The 16,887-nt window shown below is 38.2% G+C and overlaps 1 long non-coding RNA gene across 1 annotated transcript in view; it reads right to left on the reverse strand.

Moving 5' to 3' along the window:
* LOC110345737 (uncharacterized) overlaps positions 1-16,887 on the reverse strand; it is a 40,849-nt gene continuing 23,962 nt past the window's right edge. The window contains exons 3-5 of the long non-coding RNA XR_015449156.1: positions 14,652-14,734; positions 806-964; positions 1-105 (exon numbers count right to left, since the gene is read on the reverse strand). This is a non-coding gene — a long non-coding RNA (uncharacterized LOC110345737). The remainder of the gene's footprint in view (positions 106-805; positions 965-14,651; positions 14,735-16,887) is intronic.

Genomic DNA, 16,887 nt, shown 5'->3' on the forward strand with positions numbered 1-16,887 from the left:
TATGTTAGAGTTTATTGATTTTTAAGAAATGAGCATACAGGGCCTGGGATTTAGCTCAGTGGTTCCACCGCCTGCCTCACAAACGCAAGGACCTGAGTTCGATCCCTGGTACCAAAAAAAAAAAAAAAGGAAATTATGATACAATAAAATAATTTACCTGTGAGGCAATGCTTAGATTTCAGATAACAAATGTAGCCAATTAACCAGAATAATCCAGTCTTAGACAATAATTTCCATGTACAGAGCCACACTTGGCAAACTCAGAAAAAAGTTCCTTTGTAATTTTTCCAGGAACTTTAGCATTGAGGAATTGCCAGCGAGAAAGGAAATAAATGCCCATTTCAACTCTCCTTAATTTCTTGGACCTTTATTCATCAAGATGTTAAACATTTTCAAAAGAGGCTGGCTTCTTCTTCTTATAATCTATCCTAGTCATTTTGCTTCTGAGAAACTATTTCATGAAACGTGACAAAGATCAGTTTTCTCTGAAACATCAGCCAGGCTTGTCTTTGAGTGTAATGCCCAATGGTATGTGCAGCCTTAGTTTGCCAGTCTCTTGTTTAAAATCAGAATTAGAAGAAAAATATCTTGGGAGGTTTTTTGCTCTGCCTTAGAGGTTTCCAACTAGACAGCCACCAAGATCCTTCTTGGCATTGTTCTTGCTCTCCCTGCCACTTGTTCATGTGTGGGCCAAGGCTGTGGCCTGGAAGGCTGGAAGAGATCCGTGTGTGGCTTCTTCATCATTGTAGGGGCAGCTTATAGCAGAAAAATTGGGCTTCCAAACCATCCTAAATCATCTACTCACCTCCTTGTCCTCCCTTCTACCTCTTCCCTGAGGTTCTCTCTCTCTCTCTTCTTTTTTTGTACCAGGGATCAGACTCGGGACCTTGTCCTTGCGAGGCAGGCACTGGAACGACTGAGCCAAGGTTCTCTCTTGGAAGGCATCCTAGCCCTTGAACTTGGTCTGATCAAGAAATAATTTATTTTATTTTATTTTTTATCAGTACATGTTTGTAGTACATAATGATCACATTCCTTACAAGGTGTCAGTACGTGTACATAATACATCTTAATTCTTTTTTTGTTCCCTTCCCCTCCCTCCATCCTTCCCTTGCTGCTCTTCCATTTGCAGAAGATCTATCTCCCTATTTCCTGTTATCTATCTTTGACATTCCTCATTTTTTATACTTTGCATTTCTCATATAAGAGATACCATGCAATATTTAAGCTTGTGTGTCTGATTTATTTCACTTAACATTGTGATCTCAAAATGCATACATTTTCCTACAAATGACTAAAGTTTAGTCTTTCTGGCAGAATAGTGCTCCGTGGTATAAAAATACCACATTTTCTTTATTCATTCATATGTTGACATAAAAGCCACTTCCAAGATTTAGCTATTATGAATTGTGCTGCTGTAAACATGAGTATGTATGTGTAACTGTGATATCTTCCTCTTTCAGGAAGATACCTGGTAAGGGAATAGCAAGGTCAACTGGAGTTTCCAGTTATGGAAATCAGTATAGAGATTCCTCAAAAAACTAAAACTAGGAAATAGCATGACAGATGAAGTGTTTTAAGATTAGAGACATCTGTTTCGAGAAAATACTCAAGCCTTCCTAGATCTGGAAGGAAACAGGAAATGTTTTTCTCAACTACAGTTTTTCAATTTTTTCTGGTTGGTGTTGATGTTCTTTCATTTAACGAACAGGCATTTAGTCAAATTTCCCAGAAAACTGCACGGTTTCCATTTGTAAAATGCATTATTAGATTAGATTAAGTCTTAAAGAAATACAAACAGATACAGTCAGGCATCTCAGAACTTCAACACTTACTAAGCCTGGATCAGATCAATACCACTTCTTTGGACTTGTGATATACTCTTCCTACCTTTCTAATCTTGGATCAACTATGTGAAGTGTGATAGAATTTAGACCTTCTAAGGTTGAGATTGAATAACACTTTCTTATAGTTTTTGTAGTTAAAAGTAAATTTAAAAACTTGTAAATCTTTGTCATGTTATCTAGTCTGACAATCTTAATCCTTTACCTGGAGAATGTAGCCAACATTTAATGTAATTATTGATATAATTTAGCTTATATTTGTCCAGCAATAATTTGTTCTTTGGCTCACCTATTTTCTGTTCCTTTTCTTTATCCTTTTTTGTGTTATTTTGGATTGGTAAGTCATCTTTTAGCATTTCATTTTTTTCTTCTATGAACATATTGTTTTTCTGCTTTTTAGTGATTAGCCTGAGGATTATAACCCTTCTTGATTTGTAATGGTTCAGACTATCATTTTTGCTACTTCCTTAATATCATTAGAACCTCTTAAATCTATTTATTTCTCCTTTGCAAACCATTATTTTTGTTATTAATAAGTTTCACATGTATTTTATACTATACAAAATATTGCTATTTTTGTGTTTCAAGAATCAATTTATATTTGCCCAAGTTTACCTTTTCCAGTGTTCTTTATTCTTTCCTGAATTTCCATATTTTCATCTGGGTGATTTTTCTTTTACACAAGGAACAATTTTTGGTATTTCCTATAGTACACATCTTGCAGTGCAAGTCCCACTGTTTTTTATTTCTGATTCATATTTTTCAATTCAAAGCTTCTTTTTGCTAGGTATGGAGTTTTTGATATTTTATTCTTTGTTATGTCTCTGTTTTATTGTCTTATCTTTTATCATTTCTATTGAAGTCAGTTACTCATATTGTTGAGCTTTTGAAGATACACGTCTCCTATTTCTTCCAGATGCTGTTTATATTCTCTCTCTGTTTTGGTTTGTAGCAATTTGAGCATCATGCACTTTGATATGCTTGCTTTGCATTTGTCTTACTTGGGTTTCCTTGAGCTTTTTAATCCATGTGATTATCAGTTTTTGAGAATTTTCAGCCATTATATTCTCCAGTATTCTGCTGGCCTCATTTCTCTTTATCCTTCTTCTGAGATGCCACTGATACATGTGTTGGGCCCTTTGACATGTTTCACATGCCTCTTAGCATTTTTATATTTTCCCTCATGCCTACCACCATACCTCAATTTGGACATAGCACAATACTTGGATAATAAATGCCTAAATGACTGCTAAGTCCCTTTGTTGACTTTTATTAATTTCAGACCCTGTACTTTTTATTTCCAGAATGTCTAGTTGATGTTTTCCAAATTCATGTATTCAAATTGCCTGTTGAATTTGTCCATTCTTTAATCTCGTCTTTTTCCTTTGTTTTCTTGGGATTATTAATTATACTTATTTTATAGCACTTAACAACTACTTTGACTATCTGAATTATTTCTGCGTCTGCCACCATTGTAGAATGTACATTGTACATGAAAGAACCCAGACATTCCAGATAAGATTGATTTTTACCAAAAATGGTCCTCTTTCCTCTGTCAGGTAAAAAAGGTGAGTCATTGATCACCTCAATATAAACAGGAATTGAACTCAGTCTGAGTTGAGTTGCAGTTGTAAAACCTGGCTCATTTCTAATTTTCTCATGTTTTTCATATGTGGCTCTCAGGCTTTGAACTGAGAATCCTACTCTTGAAAACTGTGGAAGAGTCATTTCTGACTTTCTCAGATTTTCAGCAAAGCTTTTCAGCACTCCTCTCTGTTATGGGTTGTGTCTAGATATCCCCTCAAAGCCTCATGCAGTCAGGTGGGTCTTTTGCAGAGAGGGCTGAGTCTAGAGTGTGTGACTGATTCATGGTGCAATGCTAGGATTAAGGGTGCTAGGATTAAAGGTGGGTGATTGCTAAATCAGTCCACTGATTGGTTTTGTACTGACCCAATCCTAGTAGCCTAGATAGAACATAAAATGGGCACAAAAAGGCTGCTAAGGCCCCTTGCTTGCTTGCTTTGCTACCTTCTTCCTGCCATGAACTGTTTCTCCTCTGGAATGCCTGTGTGCCATCCCACCCTGCCTTGGAGCCAGCCAATTGTGGACTGAAACCTCTACAAACTGTGAGCCAAATAAACTGTTCTTCCTTTTACTTTTGGTGTTGGGTACTTTGTATCAGCAACAAGAAAAGTAACTGAGACGGTCTTCATACAACTTCACAATTTGGTGGATGTCTTGAGGCAGACCATCTCCCCTTGAGAGTCTTTGTTTTCTTTTTCTTTTTTTTTTTTTTTTGGTACCAGGGATGGAACTCAGGACCTTGCTCCTGTGAGGCAGGCAGCAGAACCACTGAACTAAATCCCTGGCCCTGAGTCTTTGTTTTTTTAGTATCATATATAATTTCATTCTTCCTTCTCAAAGCTTTCCGTATAATTCTGTACACCTACGACTCAGTACATGTCCCATGAGGACATGCTCTTAGGGCCTTCTAAGCTTTCAAACTGGTGACTTTGGGTCCATATGACTGCCAGAGCTCTGCCTGGTCTTCCCTTCAGCAGGTAGCCTGTGTCTTGATAAGGCAATTCTCATTTCACACCTAGTCTTGTGGGATATCTCCTACAAAAGAACTGACTGATGCTCATTGGAGCACTTTTCGAAATAATTCTGTTTCTTTACAACCTTAGCTGCCCTAGTCTTGCTTCCACGGATTATTACAAAAATGTAATATTTTTTTTGGTGATTTATATGGCTGGGGCCATGAGAAAAATCTACTGCAAATGAGATGAATCTACTGCAACCTCCTCAGAAGGTGAAGCATAATTTCCTGAACCACGTCTGATTGGCTTACTCTAGTCATATCAACATTTCTTATAATAATTAAACATGAGTAGAATAATATATGAATAGACTTAAAAATGAATCCATCCAATTTTCACCAGTCTCCAATTGTCTCCAAATTATACGTTCATTATCTTGATAGACATTCAGTCAATATTTGGCCAGTTTCTAACAAGTAAACATCTATTCAACAGCTAAGATAAATTACAAGATAAATTTGGATTGTGTTTCTAATGCTTGACAATGAATTATTTTACTTCCAACATCTTGCAGGAAAATTCTTCTAAAATTATAAAACTACTTGCAACTCTTCTGGACTTTTTAATCTATATTTTACCTGTAATAGGTACCATATATGGGGCAAACTATACAATATAAATCATTATATCCAGTTTTTAACATTAAATCTGCACTCCTGCACCTTAATCCTATTGTAAAAAATAAGTATGGAGTAAAACTATCTAACAGACTATAGAATACTTTTGAGCATTGTAAACTGGATTGCCTTCTGGTCTGTCTTTATACTTTTATGAAATTAAATAAGCTTTAAGTGAATAGGTTGCATGTGCTGATATAATAAGGAATAGTAGGTAACTTACGGTTTTAAACCATATACTTACAATGTAGTTTCATTGTCATAAATTATGAACAATCTCAATAGCCAGATATAGTCCCTAGTTAATACAAAAAGATAAGTTCAAAACTAAAATTATACAATAATTTTCAAACTTCCCTTTTTCAATTGATTTCTATTAACTTATTGCAAATTGGAGAACAAAGTATTTAATTTTGGAATTTGTGGGAAGATATTTTGCAGCTATTTCATCATGACAGATTTCCTGGTAATTAGAACACCCCGAATCAATCATTTCATAGGAGCATTATTAAAGTTTTCATTACATTTTTTTAACAGACAGATTGAGTAATTGGTTGGAATATTTTTCATTGCTAATCATCTTCACTAAAGTGTCATAATGGAGGACTTGGAGAAATCAGTTGAACACTTTTGTGTGCTGGAATCTGCCCCCAAGTGCCTATCATGGAGACCTTTGCTTTGTAGATGTCAGGCGAAAGACCTGGGGGAAGATACTCAACTTGTTTCTATCACGATTTGGGGTTTGGGGATTTGCTCTCAAAAACTTTTGCAAACACAACTACCCAGTATTCATCAAGGACTGCAACCTTGAAGTGTCTTCCTTCTGTCAACGTCTAATAAAAGCTTGGCTGACAAGGGAGATTCAAACTTCTGTTTGCTTCAAGTTTCCTTTCTGAAAAAATAAGTTTTTCCTTATTGCTTATTTAGTTAATAGAAATTATGTCAATAGAAATTATGTTAATAGAAATTATTTCTATGTTAATAGAAATTCGTTTTGTGAGGCCAAACTCTCAGGAGTAAATTTAGACTCTTATTATATTGAATGCTGGTATTTATGATCTATGTGTCTGTTTTCTTTCTTGTTGTGGTCTAGATTTTCTGTTTCTAACTTCATTTCATTTTGTTTTTATTTGGCTTTGATTGTATTATTTGTATTTGTGCTGTAGGCTACCCCAAGTCCTTTTGCACATGAAGGAACATATAAACACATGAACTAACTATAAACATCCTTGAATCAAACATCCTTGAGGTGTCTCTACCAGTTTTTTATCTCAGCCAGGTTTGACAGTTGTTCGAATGGTACAAGCCTCCATTTATCCTAATCCTAGCTCTAGTGGGAAATCCCAGGAACTTCCTCCTTTGAATGACTAAGAAGAGGTTCAACAATTTTTGAGAAGTTCTTGCTCTTCCAATTCTTCTTTCCCTTTTTCTGTTAATTTTTTTTTTTTTTTTGGTTCCAGGGATCCACTAAGCTAAATCTCTATCAAAATCTGTTATGGGCACTATGACTTTTTGGCTGTTGGTACCTGCAGCATAATTTATCTTACCTAGATAACCCAGATACCAAATCCATACAAACTGAATCCATAGCTAGGGCAGACCTGGTTAACCAATCTAGAGTTTAGGGCTAATCGTTTCCAAGGATGTTTCCACAAGGGCCTCTTTTGATGGCCACAACAGGCAAAGAAAAAGAAAGGAAAGAAGGAAAGAAGGAAGAAAGAGAGAGAAAGAAAGGAAGAAAGAAAAAGAAAGAAAAAAGAAGAAAGAAAGAAAGAAATTATTAGATTCTAATCCTGAGAATATATAAGGACTGACCTGATGAAGTAAGAAGGGGAGGTATCAGGAGATAATGAAAATATTGTTCTGGCATTTTGCATTATGAAATTAGAGATATAAGAAATGACTGTTGGAAACCAGATGTCAAAATAACACTTCAGAATAAATACAAAGATCAACTTTCCATTTCCATGCAAAGACAAAAACAGCAGGGTGAAGGAGGGAGTACTACAGTGACCTAGAGGAATACAGGGGAGTGGCATTCTCTTGAAAGCATCAGACACTGTGGAAATACAGAAGCATTTCCTTTGAAAGACTCAATGGCCCCACTTTGCAATAAAAAAGCTATAGAAGAAAACAACTTGTTTCTCAACACAAGCAAAAGAACAAGTGAAAGCGACAGGAAGGATTTCTTTCAGAGCTCAAGTGTGACACTGCCAATGCCCTACAGAAAACTACTTGGGTAGCTATTGAGAAGAGGCTGTGGTCCAGGACCTGCAACAGGTGTGAACTCAGCACTGTGTTAATGAGGTCATTAGAAAGAATAGGTTGAAAGTGCCTGGTTTCCTTTTTCCTTCCAGGGTTCTGGTCAATCAGACATAAGCACCAAGACTTGAGACCCACGGTATCAAACGCAGCATTGTTATCCAGATGAAAAACTAACTGTTAGACTAAGTGGAAGGCCTGAACTGAGTTTCCTATTACTCATCTTTTAAATTAAATTGATTGACCTGTAGTGTGACACATTTCCCACAATTTCCTACATAGACACTGGTGGAGAAGCGCTCAAAAATAAAGCAAAGAATCCTTCACTCAATGTGCCAGTGAAAAGCCAGTCCATCATAGACCAGAAAAACATAGTTCCTTGCTTTTGAAGCAAAGTTACTTTATATAATAGCACAAGTAGTGTGGCTCAATATTACCAAGCCCTCACCAATTAGAAGAATCAGTTTTGTTTTTCTTAAATAGGAGAGCTAGTAAGGGGTGGAAGGAAGCCTTAAGAATTAACGAAAGTTTTGTTTTTTCTCTATAAGCCAAGGCATTCAACTGCTTAGAGAAAGAGAAGGATTTGTCTATGTGTGGAGCCACTGAATGGCAGGACCCTGGGACATCTACATTATACAAAGTCAAAGACAACTCTTTTACACAAAGTATCTGCAAGTGTGATTCCAGGGAGAATTGTTGTAAGGCATTTATTAAGGCAAGAGGCTAGTGTCTGGCCTAACTGTGAAGTTATCCAAGGGTATCACAGATCTATCTGTTGTGACTAGGGTCACAGTGGTCACTCTGGTTGAAGTTGGAAGGTTTGACCTGAGCTTTGAACTTGTTTTCAGGTATAACCTTTTAAGACTCTGAGTCAACCCCTGTGATGGAATTTTCTGAATTGGTAACATGACCATCTCACAGACTGGGGTCTTTCAAATTACCCTATGGGTTGTGATGAAGAAAACCAGTTGAGGGGATCTTATAAGGGCAAAGACACAGAGGCATAAATAATGTAGTAAGTGTAGGGATGGCAGTTATGCACTCAATGCAGTATGCTCTAGACATTTGTGAAGGATACATGAGAGGCTTCAACAAACAAAACCACCAATGAATCTGCACTGACCTATCCTAGAATTAGTTCAAATACTGTAAACGTCACTGTGATACTGGGGTGCAGAAGACAGCTAAGTAGCAAACCCTTGCCCTCAAAACCTCACGAATTACCCCATGTCTTTCATTGTCACTTACTGGTGCACACAATCAGAGATTGTAGATCTATAAATGATAAGAAGTGTGCAGTGAATCTCCTTATTAGCACAAAAAATAGCCAGGGGACAAGATGCTATGGAAGGATCAGCACAAAGATGGGCACAAAAGTGGACATCAATTTATTCCTGTTTTCAGAGCAAGGACTTTATTTACAGACATGATAGAGTCAGGAGAGATCTTGAGGCAGTGCCTTGACAGGGCCAGCTTGATTGTCCTGCTGGTTTTGAGGGCACTCTCAGCCCAACAGGGCAGAGAAATTTAGGCATCCATTTTTTCTTCAGGGCTGGGGATTGAAGTAGGGCTTTTGCACTCAGCTGCGGCCCCAGCTCTTTTTATTTTTATTTATTGAAACAAGGTCTTCCTAAGTTACCACTAAGTTGCCTAGACTAGGCTTGAACTTGTGGTCCTCCTGCCTCAACCCCCCAGAGTGTCGAGATGACAGGCATGTGCCACCATGCCTGGCTGCATTAGATATCTTAATGATAAAAATGCAAACACTACAATACTTCTTTCTCACAAATCATTCACTACTAACATGTAGATTCCTGACATAACACCAATCACTTGCTAAAATCAAAAGAATAATAAGCAGTTAATTGTTTTATTTTGTCTACTGGAACCTCAAATGATCAATCTGGCTAATATTGCCTCAAACCAGTCAGGTATTAATTTGACTGTTATGGTCCTAGGTTGGTTTTGTTTTCTGCATGTGTTTGTTTTTCATTTAGTTTGGTTTGGTTTAGTTGGGTTTGATCTGATATTGGTATTGAAACTCACACAGCCCAGTTCTCTGCTGTGGGCTCTTGCCGTATGTGGAATCCATCTTACTGAGGCCTGTCTGAGCTGCCAGGGCCGGCCCCAGACCCCTATCTCTGTACCCCAGAGCATCTGTCTTCTTTTCAGGGGAGCTAAGTGTTAACATTATCCTGAACACGTTTGCTTTTCAGGAAGATTAATGGAGTTCATGTGCAGCAGATAAGCTTGTCTGGGAGGAGCAGGAGAGTGAAGCTAAATCAACATGGCCTATGGCAGGAGAGAGCCAAGTTGATTACTCAGATAATTTCTGCTCCTCCCTCTTTCCCCTCCCTATTTTCAATTGCATACAATTTGATATCCATATATAAATGCAGAGTTAGATGAAGAAACTAATACATGTGAGATGTTAAAATGTACTTAGAAAACCAGCAGGATGGATAATATTGGTTTTCCCAGGGAGAGAACCTGCGGAGTTGCAGAGGATTAGGAGGACAGGCTGCAATGGGGGAGGGGATGCAGGTGCAAACAGATGCTGCAAGACCCCCAGGGGGACTGCTTGAGTAGCAATGATTGCTAAAATTCCTTTCCAAGGACAGTGAATGTGATGATGATATAATTCATTTTTGTACTGGAGGGTGTCACAAATTATCTTGAAAGGTAAGAGGCAGGCAGCATCAACCATGGGTCATCCTCCTCTACTCTCTCTCCATGCACTTTTAAATAAATTTAAAAGTAAATGTATATAGGCGCTTTCCAAAGTATGCTGCCAAGAGCATCTACTATATTGAATTGCATCTGCAACCTGGAGTCTTTCTACTTCTGAAGTGCACAGGCAGCTTTCAGACAGACTTGTTTTAGTTTCCATGTAATAGTGTTATCTGCAAAGTTATAGTGGTTCAAAATCTGTGGGATCCCTTCTCAGAGACACCACTATTTGCTAACATTTGGAAAGTTTCTTCTCAACATTTCCTCTGGGATTTTTAAATTTACTCTCAATGGGTTTTCTGTTTAAATGATCTAGAGAGCATAGATTTCAAGGAGGTTACTGCCTCTTTTTGATTAAATAAAAATGAAGATAATAGTGTTTGGTGAGGACTCACTTCCTGCTTTGCAGGTGGCCATTTTCTCACTGTATCTTCACGTGATCCAGAGCAAGGAAGGAACACAAGATCTCTCATATCTCTTCTTATGTGTGACCTTAAACAAGTCATTAAACTACTCGAGGCTTTGTGCTCTCTTTTATAAATACACTATTATCTCAAGTTATCAGTTATAATTCATTCAGTCAGTCACTCTTGCAGGATTGTCACAGACTATTGGTAATGTCAAGATATTAAACAAGTGGTAACTATTCTGAGAACTACAGCCAATACTACTGCTGGTAATAATGAGAATGATAGTGGTCATTTTGCCAGCTCTGATGGTTTAGATCATGAATAACCCCAAAGACCTCATGTACTCATAGCCAGGGCTTTTAGAAGATGATTGAATCGTGGGGGTGATATAGCTGACTTGGTGTTAGAAGGGGAGGTATGGTCCAAAAAGGTGGGTCAATGGAGGTGTAACCTGGAAGATTCTAGCTCCCTGTCCAAATCCTCCCTTCTTTTTGGCTTCCTGGCCACAACATCATGAGCATCTTTTCCTTGGCTATGCTCCTCTGCCATCCTGTTTCTTCCTGAGAGCCAGCTGACCATGGGCCGTAACCATGAGCCAAAATAAGAGAAATGTGGATTCTAAACAACAAAGAATAGGGCCCACTGTGCAAAGTGTCTAGCACCTGGAATAGGCCGCCCTACCTCCACTTCATACCTTTACTCCCTTGTAGCCAGGATATGACAAAGTGGATTCTGTCCAAAAGCAGAAAGCCCAGCCCCCAGAGAAACAGGTCTCTATTCAGGGAAATGAAGGCTTCTTAAATTTTTCTGCACTGCCCCATTCAGAAGTTCTCCAAATGTGGGCTGATTGTTGTCCTGTGGAAACCATCACTGTGAGGGTTTAATGTAGGATTGGAAAGAAAAAAAACCTCCTACTTCCAAATTGAACAGTTTGTCTTGTAGGAGGGATTCTGTTTTCTTTTCATGCTGGACCTAAATTTGGCATCCTATGGATGTTTTATTGCATAGCATATCTTAGAGCTCAGCCAAATCTCCCAATTCAGGAATGGCAGCTGAGAAAAGTCGAATGAATGGGCTACTTTTTTCCCTTTCTCTCTTTCCGTTAACTCCATGTGTTTCTCAATTTCTAGCTCATAAATTTAATTAGGTAAATATTTTTAAATATGGAAGATCGAGAATGTGAGAACTTGATAAATATGAAGCAAGCTTCTATGGGCATGGCACTAGTGGGCCTATACTCTGTGCTTAGAGAGAGAAGTATTGCAAAGCTTCCACAGAGAAGATGAATTCAGGTTTTTCTGCAAAAGAAGGAATATTTGGCATCTAACCATGAGGGGATGTAGAAGCCATGTGAATATGGATAACAGTGGGAGATTTTGTGAGCCAACTTTCCCACAACACTTACCATAAGCTTGTAAGTATGTTGTATGTTTGTGGGAATGGATATATATATATATTTTCTACTTGTTGGATTAACTTCACCAGAAAAGGTAATAAGTAGAAATGCATTGGAATTTACTGGGAATTCCACAGTAACATGCTTTGTCTCCAGTGGCAGTACCAGAGCACCAGGAATGAGACTTCAGATTACCAGGACAATTCAGGAAAATGTCTCAAAGTAAAAGCCAGGAGGGGGAAAAGGCGTGTGCTATAATCTGATGCTGTAGAAAGGACTAACCCAAGTGTTCATTGACTATATAGTTTTGGGCCAGAGAGCCATAGTCTAAACATTTATTGGGTTATAGAATGAAGCTTGTTTTTCAGAGGCCTGGATAGAGTAGCAATTCTAAAACTACTCTGTATACACTATAGTATTGAGCAAAATGTCCTCACTTTCAGAAAAGGTAGTTATGAACAAAATAAAAAAGGATAGAATGAATCCAATGATATTGGATTGGCTTTCAGTGTGAACTGTATTCCTCATACAGATACAGAGACAGATGGAGGAATATGGTTATTAATATAGAATAAATGCAGATGTAGAGCTGTGTGTGTACATACATCTATTTCCTTTCTCTGTCTTCTTACAAGGCCTAAAAGCAATGACTTGAGTGGCAATGAGTCCAGCTGGCACCTGCTTTCTAAAGGACACTCTCTACTAAGAAGAATTAGTGCTCTTTGAAGTGATGGCTGAGTCAATGGCTGGGGAGGGAATGTAAAAGATGGGTCTGAAATGCACCAAACTAAAATCAAAGTGGATCAAAGATCGAAATATTAAAACAGGGCCAGGGATTTAGCTCAGTGGTTCCGCCGCTTGCCTTGCAAGTGCAAGGACCTGAGTTCGATCCCTGGTACAAAAAAAAAAAAAAGGAATATTAAAACAGAAACACTAAATCTGCTGGAAGAGAGAATAGGTAGAATGCTTGAGGACATAGGAGTAGACAAACTTCATGAAGAAAACCCAGACTTCACTGGAAGCACTACAAAGACTCAATAACTGGGACCTCATCTTATTGAAAAGCTTTTGCACAACAAAAGAAATCACCAACAGAGTGAAGAGACAACTCACAGAGTGGGAAAAAATTTTAGCCAGCAGTTCCTCAGACAAAGGACTAATATCTAGAACATATAAAGAAATGAAAAAAATCAGCCCACCCAAGTTTAAAGACCCAAAAATGGGCATCTGAGATGAATACACAATTCTCAGATGAAGAAGTAGAAACACCAAATAAATACATGAAAAAATGTTCAACATCACTGGTCATTCGAGAGATGCAAATTAAAACAGCACTGAGATTCCACCTCACCCCAGAAAGAATGGCTGCTATCATGAAATCAACCAATAACAAATGCTGGTGGGGCTGTGGGGAAAAAGAAACCCTACTCCACTGCTGGTGGGAGTGTAGACTGGTGCAACCACTGTGGAAATCAGTATGGAGATACCTCAAAGAACTAGGACTGGAAGTCCCATTTGACCCCGCTATTCCACTGCTGGGGATCTTCCCCAAAGAATTAAAAGAATCATACCACAGCAATATATGTGCACCCATGTTTATAGTGGCAGTTTGCAATAGCTAAATCTTGGAAACAGCCCAAATGCCCATCAACTGGTGAATGAATAAAAAAGATGTGGGTGTGCTCACTTCAGCAGCACATATACTAAAAAAAGGCATGGGGTGTTTTTTTTGTACATAATGGAGTACTATTCAGCTATAAAGAAGGACATTTCTAGGCAAATGGATGCATTTTGAGAACATACTCTTTTTTTGTTGTTTGTTTGTTAACAGGGATCAAACTCCAGACCTTGAGCTTGCATGGTAGGCATCGGAACCACTGAGCTAAATCCCTGGCATCTTGAGAACATACTCTTAAGTGAAGTAAATCAAACACACATGTGTAAATATTGCATTACCTCTCTGGTGTGAGAAACTGAAAGTGAAAATAAAGAGCAAAAAGAATGAAAAATATTATGAATAGGAAGAAATTATTCAAAATTATACAGAATGTGAGATACTCTGTGAATACTTAAAATATTTTAAACAACAAAAAAGATATAGTATTGTTAGGAAATGAGCTGAGAGATTAGCAAGTGAAAACATATTCTTATTAGGTCATGATACATAGTGTACTTACCATTGTTATTCTCTAATCATTTTTTTTTTTTTGGTACCAGGGATCGAACTCGGGACCTTGTGCTTTCAAGATTCCACTGAGCTAAATCCCTGGCCCTTCTCTAATCATTTTTGTTATGAAAAAATATTTTTTTCATAGAAGGGCTTTTATATTATCTTTATTAATATCTACTTCTATTATATTTTTTAAAAAATTTTCAAAAAGCAAGCAGATGCTCAATGATGGGAACATATCAAAGACAGAGGAGCCAGCTTCCAGGAGCTTTTAGTGGCCAGCTCTGAGTCAGTTTGGATAGCAGAAGAAATTATGGTTGTAAAATATTATACATATATATATATCAGGATATATATATATCCTGAATAAAACAAGAGATCATAGACATAATTAAATGATGAGAAGAAAAATCTCTTCCATTAATAAATGTGGAAGGGATGAAGAGATTAGAATGGGGGTCATGTCTCCAGGCAATTAGTCCTTTCAAACTTGTCAACACAACCTCACTGAATTTGCTGACTGACTTTTGAGAGTCAAAGTTTCTGAATTTTGCATCACCAATTATATAAACCTAGGCAGAGACATGTCTCACTATTTAATAGGACTGTGTCAAAAGCTTACCATTTAAGATGATGTGTTGGGTAGGGGATAGAGTCTCTCCCCTGCCGAGAACGCTGGTGATTTCACCCCACATTCAGAATGATCTGTGAAGTTGAAGACAAGCAAAAGAGCGCCCTCTATAATGTAACCGTTGGCTCAGAGTGACACTGCTCCACTCAGAAACAGGAAGAACAGGGGCCAGGGATTTAGCTCAATGGTTTCACTGCCTGCTGTGCAAGCGCAAGGACCCAAGTTCGATCCCCAGTAACAAAAAAGAAAGAAAAAAAAAGAAACAGGAAGAACATCATTGCAGCTCCTACAGGACCTTGAGCAGTGTCCTGTATGTGGAGAAACTTAATAAATGTTTATTGAATGAATAAATAAATAAATGGGTAAAATCAGGGGTAAGCCTTAAACTGGTCATTAAGAAGACCTAAAAAAGGAGAAAGTACCTGCTTCAAGAAGATTATAATCTACTTTATTACCTATTTTAAAATTAGGGTAACTTATTCTTTTGGAATCTGAAGACATACATAATTCTCTGCATCTCTGTTCTTCATTTTTCCTCTGTTCCTGTTTATGAATAACCGAGAGTATCCTCTATGAAATACATTTGTGAATGCTTCCTGAATTTGAACATTATGTTGCTTTGTGATTGCCCCCACTTGGGATTCTGAATGAATCCAAGTGGATTTGCTGGGGGCCTTGGGTAACAGAAAACCGAGAGGACAAGGTGCACGCACAGTGCACAAGCACACGTATGCCAACGTCATAAATGGACACCTAACTAAAAACAGCTGTGAAAAGCTATTCAGTACAAGGTTGAGTAGCTGGAACCAACAGGATTGGGTGGGAATGAGTTCAAACTTCCCCCAGGAGGCCTTCCTAAGGCTTTTCAGGAGGACAAGGGCAAGGTCTGGGAAGTGGGGAAATGGAATGGCTCATCCTGTCCTCAGTGTCTGGATCCCTGACTCTCCACTTCTACTCACTTTTGCAAGGTCACACACCTTTATTTATGTTACAGTCAGGCAGAAAGCAGCCTGGAGCACTCTAGGGGTATTAACCATGAGGAAATACAAATCAGATTTGACCAAAGGAAAAAGAAGCCTCCGGCAGCTGCATGGGAATAAGAAGGATGCTATATGCTACTTTGCCTAGTCTCTTTCCTGCTCAGAAAAGTCAATGGATAAATGATAAAATTTGTAATGCGTGAAGGGTTGAGAGAGACAAGACTTGCAACATTTGAGTCTGAGTTCCTGTCCTGGAAATGATGTTTATTTTGCCCCTAAATTCCCCATTTCCAAAGGAATCTGATCTCCTACTAAACAGCATCTTCTCAGTCTCCATGTCCTAAGTGGGAGGTAGTGGAAAAGGCTTGTCTCTATTTTAAGGCACGCAATTTACACTCCTTTTAGTTAAAGTGATCTCTCCTCAGGCAAAGTATATTGTAGGGTCATGGATTCCTAAAACTGGAAGAATCTTAGAATCCAAGCCCTTTATTATACTGGGAAAAAACCAAAGCATAGAGAAGGAAGAGATTTGCTTAATGTCTCAGAAATATTAAGTAGCACTAACACTGCAGATATGAGGTAAAAATTGCAAATCCAACCCTGAAAAGATCAGGTGGCAGACATCACCTTGCCATCCACACAACTGAATCATCCTCTTGTAACGTGTTGATTGGTTCTCATCCAAAAATATCCAGCTTGATCATTTACCTTAGTCATCTGATACATCTGAGTCAGATATAATTCCTATGCAGCTGCTGTAGGAAATATTGCTTCTTCTGCCAATTGCATCAGTATTGTCAAGACTCTGTGGACTCACAGAAAGGAATTCCAGTGAAGTTTTGCATGATGATAGCATTGTTGGAACAGATATGTAATTGCCAAGTGCATGAATGACAACTTTTAAAATCCAATATACATGGGCATTTACCCTCTCTTGCTGTCCTGTGTTCTCTGCCATCAGAATCACGTGAAGAATCTAAGGTAGCTTGCTAGAAAATAAGACCCACTTGTTCCACATTTTCCATTGCCATGGATGACAGCTGAGCAGCTGCTAGACTATGTAAATAAGACCATGTTAGATTATCTTGCCTTCAGCGAGGCCTCCAGCCTAAGCAAGTTCATGAGAGATCAGCAGAGCTGGGCTAGACCAGAACTATTCCACCAAGCCAAAGAATCACAAGGTTAAAACAAAGGGTTGTTGATTGAAGTCTTCAAGTTTTGAGGTGGTTTGTTAGGCAGCCCAAACT

Source organism: Heterocephalus glaber, unplaced genomic scaffold, assembly GCF_053883595.1.
Source record: "Heterocephalus glaber isolate CG9 unplaced genomic scaffold, H.glaber_assembly_v1.0 deba00000621, whole genome shotgun sequence".
Classification (NCBI taxonomy): domain Eukaryota; kingdom Metazoa; phylum Chordata; class Mammalia; order Rodentia; family Bathyergidae; genus Heterocephalus; species Heterocephalus glaber.